This window comes from Macaca mulatta, chromosome 19 (genome assembly GCF_049350105.2).
Source record: "Macaca mulatta isolate MMU2019108-1 chromosome 19, T2T-MMU8v2.0, whole genome shotgun sequence".
Taxonomy (NCBI): Eukaryota; Metazoa; Chordata; class Mammalia; order Primates; family Cercopithecidae; genus Macaca; species Macaca mulatta.
Genome location: NC_133424.1, coordinates 24,770,037 through 24,784,268, shown reverse-complemented (window position 1 = coordinate 24,784,268; position 14,232 = coordinate 24,770,037). Strand labels below are relative to the sequence as shown.

Below are 14,232 nucleotides of genomic sequence, written 5' to 3'. Positions count from 1 at the left end.
ACTGTAGATGTTGGTGTGGATGCGACAATCAGGAAACACTTCTACACTCCTGGTGGGGATGTAAACTAGTACAACCACTATAGAAAAGAGTGTAGAGATTCCTTAAAGAACTAAAAGTAGAACTACCATTTAATCCCACCACTGGGTATCTACCCACAGGAAAAGAAGTCATTATTTGAAACATAGAACAATGAAACAGAGAACCCCAAAATAAACCCAAACACTGATTATATGAAAAATATACTTAAACATTCATGTTTCTAGGAATACAATTCACAACTTCAAAATCGTGGAACCAAACAAAAAGCCCATTAATCAACAAGTAGCTAAGGTGTGGTGTGTATATGCATGTGTATATATATGTGTGTGTGTGTGTGTGTGTGTGTGTGTGTGTGTGTGTTGGGATACTACTCAACCACAAAAAGGAATGAATTAACAGCATTTGCAATGACCTGGATGAGATTGGAGACTATTATTCTAAGTGAAGTAACTGAGGAATGGAAAACCAAATAGTGTATGTCCTCGCTGATATGTGGGAGGTAAGCTATGAGGACGCAAAGGCATAAGAATGATAAATAGACTTTGGGGACTTGGCAGGAAGAGAGGGAAAAAGGAGGGATAGAAGACAACATATATGGTACAGTGTATACTGCTCAGCTGATGGGTCCGTCGGGATCTCACAAATCACCACTAAAGAACTTACTCATCTAACCAAGTATCACTTGTACCCCATTAAATTATGGAACAATGAAATTTTTTAAAAAATTATTCTTATAATTACAGACTAGCTCACATAATGAATACTTCATAAACGATTACGCAGGCTGGGCATGGTGGCTCACGCCTGTGATCCCAGCACTTTGGGAGGCCAAGGTGGGTGAATCACCTGAGGTCAGTAGTTTGAGACCAACCTGACCAACCCTGTCTCTACTAAAAACACAAAAATTAGCTAGGCATGGTGGCAGGCACCTGTAATCCCAGCTACCTGGGAGGCTGAGGTAGAAGAATTGCTTGAAACTGACAGGCCAAGGTTGCAGTGAGCCAAGATAGCACCATTGCACTCCAGCCTAGGCTATAGAGCAAGATCTGTCTCAAAACAAAAACAAAACAAGACAAAAACTATTAAACAAACAAACAAAAAGAAAATTATGGGTCTAACATGAGTAACAGTCAACTTAAAACAGAGAATTTTCATGGGGAGATTCTGAAGCATAAGCCAAGGATTATATGGTAATAAATTCAATACAAAGCAGAGAACATAGATTTGCGGTCAGCAGTTTTGAAATTTTTTTTCTAGTAAATTAGACACCTTCTTAACATGATTTATTTTGTTCCAATATTGTTTTTTTTCTAGTAAAAATAGTTTCGAACTTACGATAACACAAACACATTTCCTCCAAAATTTATTTACACCTAAGATTTATCTTTAGACTAATAGGTATATTTAACTCTATGTAAATCAATACTAACAGTCCATATGTGCATGCAGGCAGAGGCCACATGTTCAAAGAAAAATATATTAAAATTTTAAAAAATATTTATTTAGGACTCAGAAATGCATGGATTTTACTTATGTTTCTATATAATTTTCATTATGACCATAAAAATGATCCTGTAGTCAATAACAATTTAATTGTACAATTAAAAATAACTAAAATTGTAGAACTGAATTGCTTGCAATAGAAAAAATAAATGCTACAGGTAATGGTACATATTTTCCTCTAATATGATTATTATACATTGCATGCCTGTATCAATATATGCCATATATGGCATAAGCATATACACATATTATGTATCCACAAAAATAAAGGATAAATTTAAATGTGAAAATAAGAATAAAAATTTCCCCTATAAGAACAGTGTTCTGCAACTTATTGGCAATTTAAAGCCACTGGCAATAAAGATTAGTAGAGATTTCAGTCCATTATCTTACCAAATAATATATTGTTACCATCTTTTACCTACATCCTTGAGTAAGGTGGAATAGGTTAAAGTTAGTGGCAGAACACTTCAATGAATTCATGATAGTATTTAAACTGTTAAAAATGTTTAATTGGAAAGTTAAGTTGACATAAAATTTATAATTTAAAAATATACTGCATATTATTCCATAAAAGTACAATTAATAAGATAACATACTAACTTAAACAAAATTTAAAAATGTTTTTCTTTCCTAATAATGCAGATTACTCTGGACACCTGCCTCACGCATCACTCAGTATTATAAGTTAACAACAAGGAACCTCTCTACTTAAATTTTCATCATGCACCTTACATTTTAATGTCCTTACCCTTCCATAGAAAAGGTCATAAATAACACCTACATAAAAAAAAGGATCGTATCTTTTACGCAGCAACAATTAGTCACATGTTTTCACATGTGAATACACCAGGAATGATGAAACGGCATGAAGTAATTTAAGACATTAATTCCATTATTATTCACTTTTTTAAAATTCCATCTTTTCACAAGAAGTATAATTGATGTAATTATAACTCTCCAAAAATGTTCTTTTTTAAAAAGTTACATACAAATAATGTTTACGTGAACTTTAGTTTGTATTATTTTTTATACTCAGCATTCTGATTTAGTGTAATGTCTAAAGTTTGAGTGCCCTAGATATTTCTACTGTAAATTATTCCCTGATATTTGGATAGAACTAATTTTGGATTGAACATCTTTCATATTTAATGCATCTGTAAAAATATATTTTAGTATAAACTCTTTGGTGTTTTATAATTTGCAGTTTTTGAAAAAATGTTTTTCCAAATTTATTACATTGGCAGAGTTTTCTTCAGTATAAACTCCTTGATGTTGAATAAAACTTTAACAACTGCCTCAAGAGTTTCCTCTAGTACAAAATGTGTACAATATGATCTGTGATACAAGCAAAGGTATTACAGCACTCTTCATATTGGTAATGATTTTACAAAACAAATACTCTTCTGCACTTTATAGACATATTTTCTGATAGATCTTTTGACAGTAATTAGACTTTTAATGCTTTATTTAGTATGAACTCTGATTTTGAGTAAGATGTGAGCAGGTATTAATTGTTTTTTTACTTTGTCTATATTTGTACATTGGTTCTCAAGTATAAATGCTTTACTGTGCAGTAAGATGTGAGTATTGGTTAGAAGCTTGGCCACATTGTTCACACTGTCAATTTTCTCAGTATGAATTATCTTACCTATAATCAAGTGTGACAATCATTTAAAGGCTTTGTCATATGCTTCACATTTCTAGAATTTGTCAGCAATATGTTTTTATGTTTAGAAAAGTTTGAGGTGTTGTCAAAAGCATTGTCACATCTTTCAGGTTTGTAGAGTTTCCCTCCCATATGAATAATCTTATGCCTGCTAAGAATTGAGGACTTTTTATAGGCTTTCCATATTACCACACTTGTAAGATTTTTCTCCAATGTGACTTATCTGTAGTAATATGTGAGGACTGGTTAAAGGTTTTGCCAATTTTTTTTCCATTTGTAGGGTTGCTGTCTAGTATGAATTTTCTTATGTGTAGTTAGGGCTGAGGATGAAAAAAAGGCTTTCCCACATTCTTCACATTTGTACAGTTTTACTCCAGTATAAACTACCTCAATATTTAGTAAAAGTTGAAGACAGGTTAAAAGATTTGCCGCATTATTCATATTATCAGAGTTTCTCTCCAGTATGAATTCTCTTATGGTTAGTAAGAATCGGAGACTGGGTAAAGGTTGTGCCACATTGTTCACATTTGTAGGGTTTGTCTTCAGTGTGAATTACCTTATGTTTAGTTAGATTTGAGGACCATTTAAAGGCTTTGCCACATTCCTCACATTTGTAGGGTTTCTCTCCAGTATGAACTACTGCATGTTTCGTGAGATTTGAGTAACAATTAAAAGCTTTGCCACATTCTTTACACTTGTAAGGTTTCTCTCCAGTATGAATTCTCTTACGGTTAGTAAGGACTGAAGACTGCTTAAAGGCTTTGCCACATTCTTCACATTTGTAGGGTTTGTCGTCAATATGAATTATCTTATATTTAGTTAGATTTGAGGACCATTTAAAGGCTTTGCCACATTCTTCACATTTGTAGGGTTTCACTCCAGTATGAATCATCTTATGTGCAGTAAGGGTTGAGGATTATCTAAAAGTTTTGCCACATTCTTCACATTTGTAGAGTTTCTCTCCAGTGTGCATCCTCTTACGTGTAGTTAGGGTTGAGGATCAGCTAAATGCTTTGCCACATTCTTCATATTTATAGGGTTTCTCTCTAGTATGAATTTTCTTTTCCTTTTTTTGTTTTTTTTTAGATGGAGTTTCACTCTTGTCGCCCAGGCTGGAGTGCAATGGCACGATCTCAGCTCACTGTAACCTCTGACTCCCAGGTTCAAGTGATTCTCCTGCCTCAGCCTCCCAAGTGGCTGGGACTACAGGCATGTGCCACCACATATGGCTATTTTTTTTTTTTTTTTGTATTTTAATAGAGAGGGTTTCACCATCTTGGCCAGGCTGGTCTCGAACTCCTGACCTCATGATCCACCCGCCCTGGCCCCCCAAATTGCTGGGATTACAGGCGTGAGCCACCACGGCCAGCTCTAGTATGAATTTTCTTATGTCCAGAAAGGCTTGAGGACCATATAAATGCTTTGCCACATTCTTCACACTTGTAAGGTTTCTCGCCAGTATGAATTATCTTATGTGCACTAAGATTTGAGAATCGATGAAAAGCTTTGCCACATGCTTCACATTTGTAGGGTTTCTCTTCAGTGTGCATCCTCTTATGTATGGTTAGGGTTGAGGATTTGTTAAATGTTTTGCCACATTCTTCACACTTGAAAGATTTCCCTCCAATATGAGTTACTTATGTGTAGTAAGATTTGAGGATCAATTAGAAGTTTTCCATGTTCTTCACATTTGTAGGGTTTTTCTTCAGTATGAATTTTCTTATGATTAGTAAGTGTTGAAGACCAAGTAAAGGTTTTTCCACATTCTTTACATTTGTAGGACTTCCCTGTAGTATAAATGCTTTTATGCTGGGTTATATGTGAAAGCACGCCAAATGGTTTGAAACATTTTTTACATTCAGAGGTTTCTTTCCAGTGTGTTTTATCTTATGTCTGTTTGAATTTACAAATTTATAAAAGACTTTCAAACATTTACCACATTGAAATACTTTGGGTAGTTGTGTAACACTGGTTAAGTCCATTATAACCTTCTTTCTGCACCTTAAACTCATCCGCACTTTTAGAGCTTTTTCTTAACTGTAAATTCTGGTGTCCACATTTTTCATATCTTCTCAGTATTACTTTTTGAAAAGAATCTTCCATGCCCTGCTCTGGCCAAAGGTCTTGAGCAACATGAGAACATACATCTGAAAAGAATTTTTATTTTATTATTATTTTTTATTTATTTATTTTTTGAGACGGAGTCTCGCTCTGTCGCCCAGACTGGAGTGCAGTGGCCAGATCTCAGCTCATTGCAAGCTCCGCCTCCCGGGTTTACGCTATTCTCTTGCCTCAGCCTCCCGAGTAGCTGGGACTACAGGCGCCAGCCACCTCGCCCGGCTAGTTTTTTGTATTCTTTAGTAGAGACGGGGTTTCACCGTGTTAGCCAGGATGGTCTCGATCTCCTGACCTCGTGATCCACCCGTCTCGGCCTCCCAAAGTGCTGGGATTACAGGCTTGAGCCACCGCGCCCGGCTGAAAAGAATTTTTAAAATAAATTACTCCACTTACTAAACTCACATGAATATAGTTTTAAAATCTTACCTATAAATATATACCATCTACATAAATAAAATGGCTTCGCAAAATACCACAGGCCCTAATTCTTTCATAGACATATAAATGTAACAAAAACATACCGACCAAAATACATCTGTGGAAAATGTATAAATGAGTTAATTGTGTGCAGTGTCCCAGATGAGCACAATGTGAAAAACCACAAAGAAGAAAAAGAGAAGTCTGTTAAATTTACCCAACACAGCTTTTCCTGCTTCCCACTGTAACTAATGCCTATAGAGAGGGCAGCCTGGCCAGCATGGCAAATCCCTGTCTCTACTAAAACTACAAAATTTAGCTGGGTGTGGAAGCATGTGCCTGTAATCCTAGCTACTCAGGAGGCTGAGGCTGGAGAATCACTTGAACCTGGGAGGTGGAGGTTTCAGTTAGCTGAGGTCGCACCAGTATACTCCAGGATGCCTGGAGGATAGACCGAAGCTGTGTCTCCAAAAAATAAAAATTAAAAGAAAACAGTGATGTGCCATTTACAAACATAGTCTTATGAGATAATCTGTGAACAGTTAACATACATTTTCCAGGCCATAACGGAACTGTGTGATGTAGTCATAAAAAAAGTTGTGAAAAAAACAGCTATTAAGTGAGAATAATACCATCAGTGAATCTGTCCTGCCAAATAAAAAAATAAAAATTTTCCAAAGTAAACAAATTCTAAAAAAGTGTATTGGTACTGCTTATGTCCTACATATAAAGGGTGCTGAAAACAGTTTCTTTTACTGAAAAGAACATGATTCAAAAAAAAAAACCCACACAATCACATAATCATATAAAAATAATTTTCTGGGAAACATACGCAAATAAACAAAAGTAGAATTTCTGAGCATTATCCTAGTGGTGCAGAAAACATTTTTCACTATTCTTTGAAATTTGAAAGAAAAAGGCATAGAAATAATTATAAATATCTGTTAATGAATATATAACACAAAAGGACATAACTAGCAACATCAATGACAAATTTGAGGGAAGATGTAATAAAAACAATTTTTGCATGCAACATATTTTTTTCACCAGATTAAAATATGTTCTTGTATTTTTTAGAGGTTATATGTAATCCCCAAAGTACCATAAACATATTTGAGTGAATACACAGAAGAGGTTGGGCACTGTAGCTCATGCCAGTAATCCCAGCACTTTGGGAGGCCGAGGCAGCTGGATCACAAGGTCAAGAGATTGAGACCACCCTGGCCAACATGGTGAAACCCTATCTCTACTAAAAATGCAAAAATTAGCTGGGCGTGGTGGCAGACGCTTGTAGTCCCAGCTACTCAGAAGGCCGAGGAAGGAAAATCACTTGAACCCAGGAGGCAAAGGTTGCAGTGAGCCGAGATCATGCCACTGCGCTCTAACCTGGGGGAAAGAACAAAACTTCATCTCAAAAAAGAAATTTAATGATTAAAAAAGACTGGAAGTAGACATTCCATGCAAACATTAATCAGAGGACAGCATAAACAGTCAAAATAATCATACACAAGCTACATCTTAAGTCACAAAGTATAATATTTTATAAAACATACTTGAAATTAAAGCTCCAAAGAAACAAAGAAGAACATCAAAAAATAATAGATTCATTAACTGGGAGCCTATTACACATTTCTGTGTGTCTGTGTGTGTGTGTGTGTGTGTGTCTCACATTAGAGTTCTAAATATATAAAGCCAATATTGACAGAATGGAAGAAACAAAAGAAAGCAGCATAATTAAAGAAAGATGTTTTAATACCACACTTTCTGCAACAAAAATAAAACAAGAAAGAATGTTAATAAGGGAACAGACTACTTAAAGGCAGTATAAAACAATCATTTCAAACAGAGTTATGGAGAACACTCCTCAACAACGTCAGAGTACACACCCTTCTCAATAGCTCATACAACATTTCCCTTGATAGACCACATCTTAGGCCACAAATGAAGTCTAACTAACATTTTTAAAAGGAAAATTCTGTGAACTACTTTCTATGACCAAAATTATATGAGAGTATACAACAATGAGAAAAAAATGAAAAATTTACAAATATATAGAAATTAACACACTCTTGAGTGTGCTCTTATACAAAAGTTGAAATAGTTAAATTGTGAAGAGGTCCATCATGCTCAATGCAATTTACATATTTAATGCAACGTTTTCCAAATTTCTCATTGCATTTTTGAAGAAATAGAAACAGCAACCCCAAAAGTATATAGAATTCCAAGAGACTATAAAGTGCCCAACAATCTTCAAAATAAAAAGAAAAAAAGAAGCAATGCTGGAGGCATTTAAGTTCTTAATTCAAAATACATTATAAAGCTACAGAATTAAAACAATTTGATATTAATATAAAGGTAAAAAATAGACTGATAAAATGGAATGCAGCACATATATAAACTTTCACATATATGATCATATAAGGAGTCATTTACATACTCATAATTATTGCAACATTGTTACTGTAAGCCAATAGGTGAAAGCAATGCAAATTTCTTTCACCAAATCAGTCAGCAGATATAATTTGAAATATAAAAGTTGTGAGGCCAGGTGCGGTGGCTCAAGCCTATAATCCCAACACTTTGAGAGGGTGAGGCAGGTGGATCACCTGAGATTGAGAGTTCGAGACCAGCCTGACCAACACGGAGAAACCCAGTCTCTACTAAAAATACAAAATTAGCCAGGCGTGGAGACACATGCCTGTAATCCCAGGAACTTGGGAGGCTCAGGCAGGAGAATCGCTTGAACCTGGGAGACAGAGGTTGCCGTGAGCCAAGATCGCACCATTGCACTACAGCCTGGGCAACAATGGCAAAACTCTGCCTAAAAAAAGAAAGAAAAAAGAAGAAAGAAAAAATAATTCTCGACTATCACTCAGTATTCAAAAAGCAGGAAATATTCTACCAACTATAAATATAAATATTGATGGCATTATGCAAAATCAAATGAGCCAGCCACAAAAAGAGAGAGATTGCATGAGATATATGAAGGAGTTACACTTTTAGAAACAAAGAACAGAGTGGTTTTTGCAAAGTGCCATAAAACAGAAAAAATTGGGGCCAAGCATGGTGGCTCACACTTGTAATTTCAGCACTTTGGTAGTCCAAGGCAGGTGGATCACCTAAGGTCAGGAGTTTGAAACCAGCCTGGCCAACATAGCAAAACCAATGTCTACTAAAAATGCAAAAATTCACCTGGTATGGTGGTGGACACCTGTAATCCCAGCTACTCAGGAGGCTGAGGCACTAAAATTGCTTGAACCTGGAAGGTGGAGGTTGCAGTGACCTGAGATCATGCCACTGCTCTCCAACGTGGGTGACAGAGCAAAACTCCATCTCAAAAAAGAACACAAAAATGGAAAAATTGGCAGTTGTTTAACATGTATTAAGATTTAGCTTTACAAGATAAAAACGTTTTAGCAATATGTTGCATGACAATGTCAAGATAAACTGAATATTTAAAAAATGTTGTGGTAAATATTGTTATATTTTATTGACAAGTAAATATAAACAATAATACCTAAAAGATATATAGTAATGATAGTTTTAAATTATATTCAAATCCAAATGTGTTTCTCCCATAAAAAAATCATATAGATTCACAAATTAATAGGATGTTGAAATTACAAGAATTTTATGACTTCTCATCTACACAGGATTAAAAAACCATTCACAACAAACCTTCACAACAAATATACAAGTTATAAAAAAATACAAGGATAACATTTTTCCAGGCAAATAGAGATAATTCTATTGGAAAAAGACATATGGCTAATTCATATATGATTTTGCTCCACGATGCCTTAAATTGTTCAAAGTTAAATATTGGCATGCACAATTAGAATATATACTAAAAAATCAAAACACAATTAACAGATGTGTCATGACATACCCTCAAATATATATATATATACACATTTTATATACAAAAATATAAAGTTGCAAAATAAAATTAAAACATGGAATGTAAAACCTATTAGATACCATCAACTAGATCAAAATATTCATTAAGGAAATCTTAGAAGAAGAACATGAGGAAAAAACAATACAGAGGTTACTTAAAGATAAAAAAGGGTGAGAACTTTCCAAATTTTGATGTAATAAAAGAAAAAAAATTCTAACCAATAACATTTGATTTAAATTTATTTCACTTTAAAAAGAAGATGAAAATAAAAAAAATCCAACATAAAGGGTGAGGGTATTCATCACCACTATCACAGCTCTATGAAAAAATGCTACATGGGGGCCAGGCACAATGGCTCATGACTGTAATCCTACAATTTTAGGAGGCCAAGGCTATCAGAACAGTAGAGACTAGGAGTTTCAGATAATGCTGAGTAATACAGTGAGACTGTGCATATAACAAAAAAAAAAATGCTAAAGTGAGTCAATCTTATTTAAAAATAAAATACTGGACAGCATCATAAAACCATATATAAAATAGCACTCTCTATTAAATGTAAATATACAAATATAGAAATCTTTACTATCATAATGATGATGCATACAACTCTTAAAGCTATTCTGTAGAATATTTAAAACAGCATAAAAACCTGCATAAATGTTAATGCACAATATAAAATAATTTTTAATATTAATTACAAACTGAAAATATAGAGATATAATTTTTATATTCAGTTGAAGTTGTCATGAGATTTAAATATATTGTTTTAATTTTAAGATGTTTCATGTAAACTCCATTTTTTTTTGTTTTTGTTTTTGTTTTTATTATTATTATACTTTAAGTTCTAGGGTACATGTGCATAACGTGCAGGTTTGTTACATATGTATACTTGTGCCATGTTGCTGTGCTGCACCCATCAACTCGTCAGCACCCATCAACTCGTCATTTACATCAGGTATAACTCCCAATGCAATCCCTCCCCCCTCCCCCCACCCCATGATAGGCCCCGGTGTGTGATGTTCCCCTTCCCAAGTCCAAGTGATCTCATTGTTCAGTTCCCACCTATGAGTGACAACATGCGGTGTTTGGTTTTCTGTTCTTGTGATAGTTTGCTAAGAATGATGGTTTCCAGCTGCATCCATGTCCCTACAAAGGACACAAACTCATCATTTTTGATGGCTGCATAGTATTCCATGGTGTATATGTGCCACATTTTCTTAATCCAGTCTGTCACTAATGGACATTTGGGTTGATTCCAAGTCTTTGCTATTGGGAATAGTGCCACAATAAACATACGTGTGCATGTGTCTTTATAGCAGCATGATTTATAATCCTTTGGGTATATACCCAGTAATGGGATGGCTGGGTCATATGGTACATCTAGTTCTAGTTCCTTGAGAAATCGCCATACTGTTTTCCATAATGGTTGAACTAGTTTACAATCTCACCAACAGTGTAAAAGTGTTCCTATTTCTCCACATCCTCTCCAGCACCTGTTGTTTCCTGACTTTTTAATGATCGCCATTCTAACTGGTGTGAGATGGTATCTCATTGTGGTTTTGATTTGCATTTCTCTGATGGCCAGTGATGATGAGCATTTTTTCATGTGTCTGTTGGCTGTATGAATGTCTTCTTTTGAGAAATGTTTGTTCATATCCTTTGCCCACTTTTTGATGGGGTTGTTTGTTTTTTTCTTGTAAATTTGTTTGAGTTCTTTGTAGGTTCTGGATATTAGCCCTTTGTCTGATGAGTAGCTTGCAAAAATTTTCTCCCATTGTGTAGGTTGCCTGTTCACTCTGATGGTAGTTTCTTTTGCTGTGCAGAAGCTCTTTAGTTTAATGAGATCCCATTTGTCAATTTTGGCTTTTGCTGCCGTTGCTTTTGGTGTTTTAGACATGAAGTCTTTGCCCATGCCTATGTCCTGAATGGTACTACCTAGGTTTTCCTCTAGGGTTTTTATGGTATTAGGTCCAACATTTAAGTCTCTAATCCATCTTGAATTAATTTTCGTATAGGGAGTAAAGAAAGGATCCAGTTTCAGCTTTCTACTTATGGCTAGCCAATTTTCCCAGCACCATTTATTAAATAGGGAATCCTTTCCCCATTTCTTGTTTCTCTCAGGTTTGTCAAAGATCAGATGGCTGTAGATGTGTGGTATTATTTCTGACGACTCTGTTCTGTTCCATTGGTCTATATCTCTGTTTTGGTACCAGTACCATGCTGTTTTGGTTACTGTAGCCTTGTAGTATAGTTTGAAGTCAGGTAGCATGATGCCTCCAGCTTTGTTCTTTTGACTTAGGATTGTCTTGGAGATGCGGGCTCTTTTTTAGTTCCATATGAACTTTAAAGCAGTTTTTTCCAATTCTGTGAAGAAACTCATTGGTAGCTTGATGGGGATGGCATTGAATCTATAAATAACCTTGGGCAGTATGGCCATTTTCACGATATTGATTCTTCCTATCCATGAGCATGGTATGTTCTTCCATTTGTTTGTGTCCTCTTTTATTTCACAGAGCAGTGGTATGTAGTTCTCGTTGAAGAGGTCCTTTGCATCCCTTGTAAGTTGGATTCCTAGGTATTTTATTCTCTTTGAAGCAATTGTGAATGGAAGTTCATTCATGATTTGGCTCTCTGTTTGTCTGTTACTGGTGTATACGAATGCTTGTGATTTTTGCATATTAATTTTGTATCCTGAGACTTTGCTGAAGTTGCTTATCAGCTTAAGGAGATTTTGGGCTGAGACAATGGGGTTTTCTAAATATACAATCATGTCATCTGCAAACAGGGACAATTTGACTTCTTCTTTTCCTAACTGAATACCCTTGATTTCTTTCTCTTGCCTGATTGCCCTAGCCAGAACTTCCAACACTATGTTGAATAGGAGTGGTGAGAGAGGGCATCCCTGTCTTGTGCCAGTTTTCAAAGGGAATGTTTCCAGTTTTTGCCCATTCAGTATGATATTGGCTGTGGGTTTGTCATAAATAGCTCTTATTATTTTAAGATACATTCCATCAATACCGAATTTGTTGAGCGTTTTTAGCATGAAGGGCTGTTGAATTTTGTCAAAAGCCTTTTCTGCATCTATTGAGATAATCATGTGGTTCTTGTCTTTGGTTCTGTTTATATGCTGGATTATGTTTATTGATTTGCGAATGTTGAACCAGCCTTGCATCCCAGGGATGAAGCCCACTTGATCATGGTGGATAAGCTTTTTGATGTGCTGCTGAATCTGGTTTGCCAGTATTTTATTGAGGATTTTTGCATCAATGTTCATCAGGGATATTGGTCTAAAATTCTCTTTTTTTTGTTGTGTCTCTGCCAGGCTTTGGTATCAGGATGATGTTGGCCTCATAAAATGAGTTAGGGAGGATTCCCTCTTTTTCTATTGATTGGAATAGTTTCAGAAGGAATGGTACCAGCTCCTCCTTGTACCTCTGGTAGAATTCGGCTGTGAATCCATCTGGTCCTGGACTTTTTTTGGTTGGTAGGCTATTAATTATTGCCTCAATTTCAGAGCCTGCTATTGTTCTATTCAGGGATTCAACTTCTTCCTGGTTTAGTCTTGGAAGAGTGTAAGTGTCCAGGAAATTATCCATTTCTTCTAGATTTTCTAGTCTATTTGCATAGAGGTGTTTATAGTATTCTCTGATGGTAGTTTGTATTTCTGTGGGGTCGGTGGTGATATCCCCTTTATCATTTTTTATTGCGTCTATTTGATTCTTCTCTCTTTTCTTCTTTATTAGTCTTGCTAGCGGTCTGTCAATTTGTTGATCTTTTCAAAAAACCAACTCCTGGATTCATTGATTTTTTGGAGGGTTTTTTGTGTCTCTATCTCCTTCAGTTCTGCTCTGATCTTAGTTATTTCTTGCCTTCTGCTAGCTTTTGAATGTGTTTCCTCTTGCTTCTCTAGTTCTTTTAATTGTGATGTTAGAGTGTCAATTGTAGATCTTTCCTGCTTTCTCTTGTGGGCATTTAGTGCTATAAATTTCCCTCTACACACTGCTTTAAATGTGTCCCAGAGATTCTGGTATGTTGTATCTTTGTTCTCATTGGTTTCAAAGAACATCTTTATTTCTGCCTTCATTTCGTTATGTATCCAGTAGTCATTCAGGAGCAAGTTGTTCAGTTTCCATGTAGTTGAGCGGTTTTGATTGAGTTTCTTAGTCCTGAGTTCCAGTTTGATTGCACTGTGGTCTGAGAGACAGTTTGTTATAATTTCTGTTCTTTTACGTTGGCTGAGGAGTGCTTTACTTCCAATTATGTGGTCAATTTTGGAATAAGTGCGATGTGGTGCAGAGAAGAATGTATATTCTGTTGATTTGGGGTGGAGAGTTCTATAGATGTCTATTAGGTCTGCTTGCTGCAGAGATGAGTTCAATTCCTGGATATCCTTGTTAACTTTCTGTCTCGTTGATCTGTCTAATGTTGACAGTGGAGTGTTGAAGTCTCCCATTATTATTGTATTGGAGTCTAAGTCTCTTTGTAAGTCTCTAAGGACTTGCTTTATGAATGTGGATGCTCCTGTATTGGGTGCATAGATATTTAGGATAGTTAGCTCTTCCTGTTGAATTGATCCTTTTACCA

The 14,232-nt window shown here is 35.5% G+C and overlaps 1 pseudogene; it reads right to left on the bottom strand.

Annotated features, from left to right (window-relative positions):
* Window positions 1-3,200: 3,200 nt before the first annotated feature.
* LOC144337081 (uncharacterized) overlaps window positions 3,201-14,232 on the bottom strand; it is a 48,311-nt pseudogene continuing 37,279 nt past the window's right edge.